The following is a 14,244-nucleotide window of genomic DNA, read 5'->3' on the forward strand; positions in this document are numbered from 1 at the left end:
GCCCCAGATGGATCACACTCGAGTCCACTGACCCAAAGAGAACACTCTAGCCCAGAAGCTATCAACTCAACCTCTCGACGGCTCCTAGAGCAACTAAGGAAAGAGAAAAACACTAGGGTTCACAAAAACACATATCAGAACATTCAAAAGTGAGCGTACCTGGCATCACCGTGTTTGATGTGTCTGCTCCCCTTCCTTGCTCACTGGTCTGAGCCACATTACTTGGAGCTAACCGCTGGGACCGTACCATCCTGGGTGCAGTAGGACACTCACGTGCGAAGTGCCCTTCTTGTCCGCACCTAAAACATGCCGTAGTCCCTGCCAGACAGACTCCTTGGTGTGGCTTGCCACACCTCGAACATCCTGTAGTGCCTCGACCAGAACTCAATCCATCTTCAGCACCTAGCCTAAACCTCTTCCACAACCTACCCTTCCTAGTTCTGCCCCATTGCTTCGGAGTTCTTCTCCCCCTTCTACCTCTCTTGGCGGCTGTACTCAGCATGGAGGGATCAACTCCCCCTAAACTTGAACTCTCAGAATCCTTAGACTTTTCCACATTTTCTTCATCCATATCCACTTGTAGACCTACATCCCTCCTCTGCACCTCCATTTTCTCTTCTCTGCTGGCATCAACAGACCTTCCAGGGTCTCTTGATGTTTCCCCACTGCCAACTATACCTGACTGTACTCCTGGCAGAACGGGAGGAAAAGTCTCCGTACCTTCCCACTCAGACGGATCTGACTCCACAGATCGACTAGCACCTTGCATCTTCAGCTCTTCTGAAAACACAACAAGCGCACCGGTACACATAAGCATCACATCACATAGCATGGCATCATAACATATAGCATGCATCATATCATATGGTCCATGTGACAAACACATGACCCCTCATACAACATATATCATGGATGAACCTGTCACCTATAGCCTACAACATAGCAGAACATGCCTTGACCAACTGTGCCCAAGGCCATACCTGGTCTCTCAGCTCATCTCATATCAGTACATATCATGCCATCTCGCAGCTAAGGGACTATCAACATCCATAATATAAACATAAATGCACATGCACCACACATGGCATTACACATCATCAAACAAGACGGGACTCCTCATCCGATCCTAGTGGACATGATCTTGATCTTTCTTAATGTGCTTGCCCTCCTATAACATCTAGCACAACCTCCTTCCGATGTGAGATCCCTTGATCCCTGAGCGTTCCGCTCAACACACCGTACTCTTGAGGCCCTATGCTCTGATACCAACTGTAACAGCCCGCATCTCCGGACCGCCACCGGAGCTAGGATCCAGATCGGCTTAAGGCCGCCGGGACCCGTAGCAAGCCACTAGACATGCCAAACCTCTGGTATAATCCCATACATGATCAAACTTTTCTTGAAAATTAAGCTTGTGTCTCAGAAAAACCCTTAAACTTGCTCTCCTTACCTCAGCTTGACCTATGCATGAAAACATAGAACCTCATACTAGATGGGTCATCAAGCTTGCTTTAAAAACATGTCCGCTTTGGGTCAAGGGATTGAAACCCTTTCTTCCCTCACGGGCCATTCAAATCTCATAACATTAAAACATTTCACATCATTAAAACCTTTAACCTTTTTAACATCAAAACATTTTCTTAAAATCATGTAAGCCAAGGGATCAACCAACTCTAGGGTCAAGCACAACTCTAAACAGCACATGACATACTATACTTCTAATCCTCTAACTTTCCATACATTATCATATCGTATCCTTTATATACATCATGTGCACTACTATGCTACTCAAGTAAACAAGCATACAGACATACATCTCTTTATATCCAGCTACTTACCATATACATGCTTCTTCCTATACATACACTAAACTATACTATTACATCAAAACACAGCAAACCATGCTTCACTCTTCTTTCCCCATAGCTTACTCTAACTTACTCTGGCTTAACCTAGCTCTGGCCCTGCAAAACTGGGGTTAAGGGAAATGGGATGAGCTATTAGAGCCCAGTGAGTAGAAATCATAAAACGGTTCATTCATTCATTTCATGCTTTCATGATATGTGTCACAGCACAAACATTTCACATCTCGGATTAGACATGACCTCAAAACTCCCTCTGTCGGCGCCCGATTCCCGAAGGAACTCACACAGGACTTTCACTACCATGACAGGTCGTGGGCTATTGATGTCACCTTGGTCCAATCCCCACTGACAATAAATAATGCAATGCAACATATTCGTGTCTCTAATGTAAAGCAACCTAGTATCACATGGCATTCATGATGCGTGTATTATGCTCATACAATCATTACCTTTAAACATTAATTTAAAACATGCATAGTTAGTTCTACTCACCTCTGGCAGACGCTGGACTGACTCTGCAACTGCTAAAACTGATGGCCTCCTCGATCCCTCGGGTCTGATCCTACACAGGTGGACTCGAATGAGGTGCCAAACACACTCTAACAACTCATAAGCAACTGCCCAAAAACCCCCTAGAACATCACATAAACATGCATAGAAAACAACCTTGAAAAGGCTGGACAGGGCACTTTCGGCGGCACCTTCGGCGGCCGAACCCTCCCTCCAGAGACGAAACTCGGGCACTTTCGGCGGCACCTTCGGCGGCCGAAAGTCCCACTCCAGAGACGAAAGTCAGGCACTTTCGGCGGCCGAATCCTCCCTTCGGCGGCCGAAAGTCTGCTTTCAAGCCAAAACTCAACTTTCGGGGGCAAGGTTAGGCGGCCAAACCATGCATCCAAAGACAGGTTCGGCGGCCGAAGCCACTTTCGGCGGCCGAACCTGAGTTCTTCCCAGAAGGGCAGAACTCAGCTTCTCATGCATTCAAGCCTCCTAAACCTTTCAAACACCCCAAAACAAGCACCCAGCTTAACCAAAACATGCATAAACCCTTAACCATGCACAAAGGAGCTTAATAGCTTGATTAAACTCCAAAAACAACATCAAAACATACATAGATAGCTTATGACCCACATAGGCCAAAACCATCAAAACAACCCATAATCTCACTTGCTCTTTCCCACTCATGCATACACTCTCCCTCATGCATAACCTAGCTTAAACATTCAACATAACATCATATAAACATACATGAGCATTATATAACATACATTGGGCATAAAACCCACATAAACCTAAACATGCATATCTACCCACACTCTACCATTAAAACCTTCATAAAACTTCAAAAGACACTAGGAAAGCAAAGATCTACACTTACCTCTTGAAGATCGAGGGTTGGTGCGACCCAAAGCTTGAGGTGTGGAGAACCCAAACTCTTAAAGTCTTCAAGCTCTCCAAACCTTGATCCAAGCTTGAAAACTCTTCAAAACAACCATGGAGCTCATGAACACTTGGAGGAGATGAAGGAAAACGTGAAAACGGCCAAGGGAGGACAAAAACTCACCTGAGCTCGAGAATGGGGAGAAAACTCGCCCATTTTCGATCTGAGGGCCCTTTTATATGTTGCCTGGTCAAAGACCTTCGGCAGCCTAACGTGCCCCCTAAACTCATGCATGTTCGGCGGCTGAACTTGAATTTCGGCGGCCGAACCTTGGCTCGTTCAAACAAGACTTCCGGAGGCCAAAGGCGCTCCCGAAGCCTTTCCATGTTCGGCGGCCGAACTTCACTTTCAGTGGCCGAACCCGGCAAACGCCTCCTTGGTCTTTTCTTTTAAAAACTCAATTCTTTTTCATTTAAAACCATGAAATCAGTAAAACATTTTAGAAAACACATTTTACCCCCCTAGAAGCCTTTGGCATCTTCAAAATTCCAGATTCCAACGGAGATTCCGCCGGAAGGTAGGGATTCCGATGCCGGAATCTAGCCGGGTATTACACTTCCTCAAAACAGAATCTGGTGTAGCTAGATTTTTTGTCTTCCCTTTTCTAATTTCACACATAAGGCCCTTGTATCTCTCAGCAGCCTTTTTTTACCATGCAATTTTGACCAAGCTGTCAATTGCTTGGTCCCATAAGAAGTATTTCTACAAAAAGATTAAAATATATATGTAGTTAGTAATTATGCATTTCATATTATAGCTCAATATACTTTAAGAATTATGGTTCACCTTGAATTCTTGCCAATAAAACTCCTTCGTGTCATTCAGTACTGTCTTCCAACAGTGCCCTTCCGCGACCAATCTTTCTTTTATTATCAGAGTGATCTTGCGATTGCACAACTCCGACGAATGTAAACTACATGAACAACAGTGAGTTAGTATAGGGGAACAATGAAATTAATAGTAATTAAGAAATAATTAACTATTACTTGTTATTAATGAGTGAAATGGTCTGTCAGAATGACTGTGTGCCGCCTACAGTAGTGGTCGAACCCGCAGATGCTGAAGCAGATGCTAAAGCAAATGCTGGAGTAGATGATGGAGTAGATGCTGATGCAGATCCTGCCTCTCTAGCTGATGCAGTAGCAGAAGAGGATGCAGGATGAGATGACTATGAATGTGATACCGAAAGTCGTGGAGCTGGAGTGGGACGGTGAGGAGCTGGAAGGGGACGGGGAGGCAATGCATCGGTACATGGAGGAACTGGTGGACATGATCGATCACTATGAGATGGCTGTACTCCGGTTGCAAGTGGTACCCATATCTAAAGCTCCGTATCACCAAGTCCCGTCGATGTCCGTTGTAACTGCGGCTCATGCTCTGCTACGTCAACTGCAGTCGCCTCCTCTTGACTTGTATGTTCAGGAAGTTGAACGTGGTGTAATGGGGAAGTAATACATCTTTTTGTATGGTATTAGAGTCTTATCTTTCTCCATGATGTGCTTTAGTCGAATGAACCTTGCATGGTCACAAAATTTGCATCTGGTTAGTTCTGTATCATTTCCCCAATAAATCATACACCAATTAACACAACAGTGTATCTTTTCTACAGGAAACCCCAATCCTTGCACTAGTCTCTTTGTTGAGTAAAAGCTGTCCGTCATGACATTGTCACTCGGTTACATCTCCTTGATAAGTTCACAAATCTGATCAAAACACTGATCTGAGAAATGATGTTCTGCTTTCAGATTTAGTAAACGTGAAACCACTGATAACTGAGAGTGATTTTCACATCCAGGCCATAGTTCTTGCTTAGCTGCATTTAACATATCATACAGTTTCTGTGCAGCGGAATTTGGCATCTCATATGTCTCATTATTTATCACATGACAGCTTGTTACATCCATGACCATGTCCTCCAACCGATTAAAATTTGGATGATTAACACTATCAGAACCATAAGACATGTCTAATAGTGCATCACCAGATCCATCATGCACTTCAGTTTCACCGTGTAAGTACCAAACAATGTAATTTTGCACAAAACCATGCTTCATTAAATGATATTTGACTGTATTTTTATCTTGAAAGCTACGGTTTTGACACTTAAATCGATTGAAAGGACAACGAATCTTATCACCATTTAAATAATTTGGGCAGTTCTTAGCATTCTCTATAAATTCATTGATTCCCTCTAAAAATCTGGGGTTCAGTAAACCCTCTCCGAGACGGGCATACATTCAACTTCTTTCAGTAGACATATTAACTACAATAACTATGCTGATATTAAAACATAATACTTATAAACCCTATCATCGAATGGAGCTTGAAAAGTAGGAATTAAGTTATGTATTATATGCAAAATATGCAGTAATAATATCAATTTTCCTTGGGAGGATAAAGATGTAAAAAATGCAGTAATAATACAAAAATTTGTATTACATGTTAATTAATTAATAATTTCTTAATCTCCACGCATTTAATTAGTTAATTAAATTTTCTTGTCAAGTGCACCAGCATTTTGCCAAGTGCACCAGCAGGTGCATTACCAACAGGTGCACTATAAGGTGCACTTGTCAAGTGCAAGCCATTTTGCCAAGTGCACCAGCAGGTGCACTGCATAATGCACCTGCTAGTGCACTTGGAAAAATGTACCAACAGGTAATGCACTTGCCAAGTGCACTAGCAGATGCACTCATCTCTAACTGCCTCACTTGTGCTAATAGCCAGTTTGCGTGGTCACATTGAGCAAACTCAGTAGCAGATTTTGCGTGGCCACATTGAGCATTGCAAGCACTCTCCTCCCTAACTGCCTCACTTTTCCTAATAGCCAGTTTGGTGTGGGGATAGAAGTAGCTATAGGTAGTTTTAATTGCAGTCAATACCATAAAAATTAATTAATTAAACTGAATGTTATTGATTTCTGGTTCTTCATTAATCATATGTATCAGTAGTTTTTAGGTGTTTTTACCCTATTTTTCATGTGAAATGAACAAAAATATGTTTGATACCAAAATTAAAGTTACATTACTAACACAAGACAAGACAACTGTTGCTGAATCAATAATTCATACATTTCAAAGCTCAATTAATAATTAACTCATTTTATCTTTGATGATTATCTCTGATTGGACATAAATCCTAAAAAATCATATAAAACCTACATCCATAAAAAATTGACAAGATGGATTATCTGAAAATCTCAGAAGAACCAGAAGCGTGACTCGTGAGAGAAGAAGAAAGTGGCCAGCAGTGTACATGCGACTGCTTACAAGCGAGTTGGCTATAGGCGATGGCTTATAAGCGCCTTCCAAACAATGTGTCGTAGAGAGTTGGCTATAGGCAATGGCTTACACGCGATGACAAGCCGTGTGTCGCAGAGAGTTTGTAGAAGGATTAGGGATTTGATTTGCAAATTTGGGAATATGAGTTAGGGATGAAATTCGTAATTGGGTCGTAAGTTTAATAATCACTAATGGACAATTTTTTCCGTTAGTGAAAAATATAAGATATAAAAATAATTACTCCAACGGTTTTTTAACAGAACAAAAATCTATTAGTATATCACTAACGGATCATTAACGGAAACAAATTTTCGTTATTAATCATACTGGTCACTAATGGAAACACTAACGTCTCAATTCATCCGTTAGTGAAAAACATGTTTCCTAATATCTGTAACAAGGTCCGTTATTATTATTAACGGACTGCATTCCGTTAGTGAAATCCATTAGTGATTTCAAGGATTCTTGTAGTGACAGTCGTGCTACTAGTAATAATATTACAGTGCTACTTGTCATTCTTAGATAAATCTATTTTACAAACTAGATTTATTACATCTATATAAATTTATCATATTTATCTTATTTGCATAGATTGAATGATACCATTGAAATTTTAGATTTTGTTGGGAAATGAGAGAGATTTATTTATGTAATTCATATATTTGTATACTATTACTCTCCTTAAATCTCTTTATAATCTCACACCATAAATTTTTTTGAAGACACAGTATAAATGAAACAATCAAAGAGATCCTTCGAAATTGAGTTCAAGATCCAAGATGTGACCATATAATCACATTTTTTCCACTGTTCAAAGAATTCATTGTTTTTACTGGGCATCAGAATGGTTCCATCGACAAAACAAAACATTTGCTTCGCTCCTAATGCTATTCTTATAACTCTATTCCAAAATCGGAAGTTTCTACTTTCTACCAGAGACATGAAGATCAGAATCATTGTAATGACCCGGAATCTGGACCGCTACCGACGCTAGGATCCAGGTCGACTTAAGGTCGTCGGGACCCGTAGCAAGCCTGCTATACTGTCTGTGTACCTGTAAAATCCCATACATGATCATATCTTTACTGTAAAAACATTAAACTTTGCTCTGAACCACTACTTAACCTGTGCATGCACTATCTCTGTACTTACAGAACTCCTTACTAGAGCTTGCTCTAGACGGGTGAAACTCATACTATGTTAAGCCTGGTTTTCAGCAACATATACATACAATAAACAGATCATGTACAAACGGATTTACAATACATCTAGGTCTAGCATAATACTAAACTCTATACAATACCATTACATCTCTTTACATAAATTACATGTCCACACTATGCTATTACAAAACTCTTTACTCTTTCTGTACTCTTCTGACTTCCCCTGTACTCTGATCCTGCAAGACTGGGGTTAAGGGAGTGGGGTGAGCTACTATAGCCTAGTGAGTTGAACAATAAAGTATGTTAGTAAACATGCTTTCATGGAATGCATCACATCACAGACAATTCACATCATCTCGGGTGAACATGTCACCAATAGTCCCGACATCCTAAACTCGTGCCAGGGCGTAGAATGGGCACCTGGTCTTCCTATTCTATTACATCATAACATAACTTACCTTAAACTGTGCCAGGGCGTAGAATGGGAACCTGGACTTTCTACTAGTCCATGCCAGGGCATAGAATGGGCACCTGGTCTTTCTCAGGGACTAATGGATCATCCACTATCACCCACATCAACAACAATATCGAATGTAATGTAACATATTCGTGATGTCTAATGCAATCAACCTATTGCATACTCATGATGCATGAAACATGCTAAAAGCATTTACTTTCTCATATTAAACTTAGTTCCACTCACCTCTGGCTGACTCTCTGAAGCAGTGCTCACTGCTGATCTCTTTGGTTCCTCTGGTCCGTTCCTACACAGATGGACTCAAATGAGGGACCAAACTAACTCAAGAACAACTCTATAAAACTCCCCAAAACCCCCTTCATACATCCTAAAAGAATCAAGAAAAACAGGCAAAAGAAGGCTGGACAAGGCACTTTCGGCGGCAGGTTCGGCGGCCGAAAGTCCCTTCCAGAGCCGAACCTTAAGCACTTTCGGCGGCACTTCGGCTGCCAAAAGTCCTTTCCAAAGACGAAAGTCCCTAACCTTCGGCAGCCGAAGCCCCCCTCCAGAGCTGAAAGTCCAAACTTTCGGGGGCAAACTTAGGCAGCCGAAACCACCTCCTTAGCACGTTCGGCGGCCGAAACTGGGTTCTCCAGTAAGGCAGAACCCTGCTCGGCTTCATGCACAAATTCCTCCAATCTTCTCAAACATGCAAACCACAACTCCACAACACACATATACTCAATTATATGTACAAAGGGGTCCCAAACTACCTTAAAACCCCAACAAACAACACAACTACACACATAAGCATGCTTTGACCACAAATCAACCCAAAACTCAACTTACCCTAATCATGCATCTCTACCCAAAAACCTTCATAAAACCGTAAGAAAACATCAAAGAAGCTACGGATCTCCACTTACCTCTTGAAGCTCTAGAGGATATGTGATCCTAACGTGGAGATGTGGAGAAATTCACTCTCAACCTCTCCAAACTTCAAACTCTTGGGTTTTAGCTCAAAACCTTCAAAACAACATACAAACTCATCAAAACTTTGAAAGATTTGTAAAAATCATGAAGATCACTCAAGGAAGAGCATGGTCTCACCTCTGTCTGTGAAAATGGAAGAACCTTATCCATTTCACCGACCTAGGGCCTTTTATAGGTGGCTGGCCAGACCACCTTCGGCGGCCAAACGTGAAACCAAAAGCCATGCATGTTCGGCGGCCGAACTTTCACCTTCGGAGGTCGAACCTTGCATTTCTTCCTTAGCTCTTTTCTTTCACAAAAACTTATGTCCTTTATACTTAAAACAGAAAAACATACTAAAATGCTTTAGAAAAACATAAATCTTACCCTTTTAGAGGATTCTGACATCCTGAATTCCACCGGAAAGTAGAATTCCGATACCGGACTCTAGCCGGATATTACAATCTCCCCCCCTTAAGAACATTCGTCCCCGAATGTTCCTCAAACAACGATTCACATAAAAAAGAGGAAAAAACTAACCTTAAAACAGATATGGATACTGCTGAAGCATAGACTCCCATGTCTCCCAAGTGCACTCTTCTAGATTGTGGTGGTTCCACAGGACTTTCACCATTGGAATTTCCTTGTTCCTTAGCTTTCTAATCTGTGTGTCAAGGATCCGCACTGGCTGCTCTATATAGCTGAGATCTCCAAGGATCTCCACCTCAGGCTCACTCAAAACCTTATTTGGATATGACACAAACTTCCGTAGTATAGAAACATGGAAAACCGGGTGAATTCTTTCCATCGAGGCAGGTAAATCCAGCTTATACGACACATTCCCGATCTTCTGTAAGATCTCAAAGGGTCCGATATACCGTGGAGCTAGCTTACCCTTTTTCCCAAACCGAACCACTCCTTTCATTGGAGACACCTTCAGCAATACCATATCACCTTCCTGAAACTCTATCTGCTTCCTGCGGACATCTGCATAGCTTTTCTGTCTGCTCTGAGCAGTTCTGATCCTCTCTCTGCTAAGGGGCACCACTCTGCTGGTGATCTCTACTAATTCAGGCCCTGCAAGAGCCTTCTCTCCCACTTCTTCCCAGCAAACAGGTGATCTGCACTTCCTCCCATACAAAGCTTCATAAGGAGCCATCCCTATGCTAGCATGATGGCTGTTATTGTAGGCAAACTCCACCAAAGGTAGATGCTGCCTCCAAGAACCGCCAAAGTCTAACACACACATTCTGAGCATATCCTCTATGGTCTGGATGGTCCTCTCTGACTGACCGTCAGTCTGTGGATAGAAAGCAGTGCTAAAATCCAACCTTGTGCGCATAGCATTCTGCAGACTCCGCCAAAATCTGGAGGTGAACTGAGGTCCTCTGTCTGACACTATAGACACTGGAACCCCATGCAACCTTACTATCTCGTCCACATAAACCTGCGCTAACTTGTCCACAGAGTAGTTGCTCCTAACAGGGATAAAATGAGCAGATTTCGTGAGTCTGTCCACAATCACCCATATGGAGTCTATCCTGTTGGACGCTGCCGGTAAGCCCACTACAAAATCCATAACTATATTCTCCCATTTCTACTCTGGAATCGGCAGTGGGTTAAGCATTCCAGCCGGCTTCTGATGTTCCAGTTTCACCCTCTGGCAAACCTCATAGGCAGACACAAACTGTGCCACTTCTTTCTTCATGGCTGGCCACCAATACACTCTTTTCAGATCCTGAGACATCTTGGTGGCTCCAGGGTGAACACTGTACCTTGCATTATGAGCTTCCCTCATAATGTCTCCTTTCAGACTTATATCATCTGGTACACATAGTCGCTTCTCATGGCGAAGGATCCCTTTGCTGTCAAATCTGAACTCTGCACTGTTGTCTGACTGAACAGTCCTGGCAATTTTAACTAACTCAGGGTCCTCATGCTGTTTTTGAGTCACTTGCTCCAGAAACACTGGTATCACTCTCATCTGTGCTATCAATGCTCCTGTACCAGACAACTCTAGCTGTAGCCCTTCGTCGATGAGCTTATAAAACTCCACCACCACTGGTCTTCTCTCTGCTACTATATGGGACAAACTGCCTAGTGATTTTCGGCTTAGGGCGTCTGCCACAACATTCGCCTTTCCCGGATGATACTGAATGCTGCACTCATAGTCACTGAGCAGTTCTACCCATCTTCTCTGCCTCAAATTCAGCTCTTTCTGACTCAAGATGTACTGTAAACTCTTGTGATCGGTGAAGATCTCGCATTTAACCCCATAAAAGTAATGCCTCCACATCTTGAGTGCAAAAATAACTACTGCCATCTCTAGGTCATGGGTGGGGTAATTCAACTCATGCTTCTTCAGTTGTCTAGAAGAATAAGCAATCACCCTGTCATTCTGCATCAAAACACAACCCAATCCCACTCTCGACGCATCACAAAACACTGTGAAGTCCTCATTACTGACAGGCAGAGCTAACACCGGTGCTGATGTTAATCGTCTCTTTAACTCCTCAAAGCTCTCTTCACACTAGTCCGACCACTCGAACCGCTGATTCTTCTTAGTCAGTTTGGTCATAGGAGCAGCTATCTTGGAGAAGTCCTGAACGAACCTCCTGTAGTAACCTGCCAAACCCAGAAAGCTTTTCATCTCTGTCACTGATGTGGGTCTGGACCAGTTAGCTACAGCCTCTGTCTTCTTGGGGTCTACCTCAATACCTTCTGCTGATACAACATGCCCCAAGAAGGAGATGCTCCTCAACCAAAACTCACACTTAGAGAACTTGGCATATAAACCATGCTCTCTCAGTGTCTGCAGAACTGTCCTCAGATGATGGGCATGTTCCTCTGCATCTCTGGAGTACACTAAGATATCATCGATGAAGACAATAACAAAGTGATCCAGATACTCGTTGAAAACTCTGTTCATGAGATCCATGAATGCACCTGAGTCACAGTGAAGATCCGTGCTGGGGCTACAGGACCTCCTCCTCGGAAACCTGCTGCTGGAGAAGAGGCTGACCCTCTCCCTCTACCTCTACCACTACTCTGAGGTATGGCTGAAGCTGCTGGCTGTGCCACACTGCCAGAAGTCATCTGCTGGGATGGTGTCATGAAGGTCGCCTTAGGACATTCCCGTGCAAAATGCCCCTCCTGCCCACAATTAAAGCAGGCTGTAGATCCCAACCGACAAACTCCTTTGTGCGGTCTCCCACATTTTCCACATACTGGACTGCTTGCGCCAGAGCTTGAGCCACTACCCATTCCCAGACCAGACTTGATCTTGCTCCAGAACTTATTCTTTGTACCTTTTGCCTTTCCCCATTTCTTGCTGCTTGAAGCTGATGCACTGGGGGTCTTAGACCCCGAAGGCTGTGCCACTTGCTGTTTTACTGTCCCCTGAATGATGGCACTTGCCTCCATCTTCCTGGCTGCATCCACTATAGAGTGGAAACTCTCTTTCTCTGCTGGAAGAATCAAGGAGGAGTACCTAGGATGAAGTCTCATGGTATATCTCCTTGCCTTCTTCTGGTCAGTATCATAAGCCTGACCCACATACTGTAACAGATCCAGGAATTTGTCTGTGTATTCATCTACACTCATCTCCTCGGTCTGCCTCAACTGCTCAAATTCTATCACTTTCAGCTCCCTGGAACTGTCAGAAAAAGCCCACCTTGCAAACTCATTGGCGAACTCTCCCCATGACATGCTGGCCAACCTGGGGTCCACATACTTCTTGAACCACTCTCGAGCTTTCTTACATTTGAGTGTGAACCCTGCCATCTCAATGGCTCTGCTATCATCAGCTCCTAACTCATCGGTTATCATCTTAACCGTTCTGAGGTACTCAAACGGATCATCTCCCGTGTTGAACTTGGGAGCATCCAACTTCAGGTACTCTGTCATTTTCACTTTACTTCCCTCAGCTGAGCTAGGTTGAGGTACTTGGACAACAAGGGCTACTGGTTCTGGTTCTGGTGGTGGAGGAGGTGCTAAACTTGGATCTGGATATGCTGAACTGGGATGGAATGGTGTGGGTGGATACATGGGATATGGTGGGTAAAAAGGAGGATAAGGCATATAAGGCATGAAGGTAGGATATGGGGCAAAGCTAGAGTAATCCGACATACCCTCCATCGGATACCCTGGGCCCTGTGGAAAGGGTGGATAGTGGGGTGGATAACCAAATCTCGAGGCCTGAGCGCCTCCCTGAGCCTCTCCCATACCCTCTTCCGATCTGTCCATACCCATGCTTTCCTCTCTGCCCTGATCCACATCCATAGCCTCCCTCACTTCATCTGAGCTCTCTCCTCTATCTGTTCCTCTTCTGCTCTCGTCAAAAGACCTTCTAGGGTCCCTTGACGTACCCTCCCTACTTGATCTCTGAGACCTCGCCCTTGGCAACGCAGGAGGACGAGCAGCTGTACCCTCACTTTCTGGTGGGACTCCAGTCAATCGTGCAGATCGACGAGTTCCTCGCATCTTAACTTCTGGAAAACATCACATAACATAGCTCATTAGCATCATATGGTCCATGTACAAACACATGAACCCTCAAGCATACATCACATATCAACAATGCACATGCATACATCATGGCATTACATATCATCAAATAGACAGGACTCAACATCCTATCCTAGTGGACATGATTTCCTATTGTGCTTGACCTACACTCTATGAGCCCGACTCTCTGTTTAGGTCCGACCATATGAACCTAAGGCTCTGATACCAATCTGTAACGACCCGGAATCCGGACCGCTACCGGCGCTAGGATCCAGGTCGACTTAAGGTCGTCGGGACCCGTAGCAAGCCTGCTATACTGTCTGTGTACTTGTAAAATCCCATACATGATCATATCTTTACTGTAAAAATATTAAACTTTGCTCTGAACCACGGCTCAACCTGTGCATGCACTATCTCTGTACTTACAGAACCCCTTACTAGAGCTTGCTCTAGACGGATGAAACTCATACTATGTTAAGCCTGGTTTTCAGCAACATATACATACAATAAACATATCATGTACAAACGGATTTACAACACATCTAGGTCTAGCACAATA

Source organism: Manihot esculenta, chromosome 17, assembly GCF_001659605.2.
Source record: "Manihot esculenta cultivar AM560-2 chromosome 17, M.esculenta_v8, whole genome shotgun sequence".
Lineage (NCBI taxonomy): Eukaryota > Viridiplantae > Streptophyta > Magnoliopsida > Malpighiales > Euphorbiaceae > Manihot > Manihot esculenta.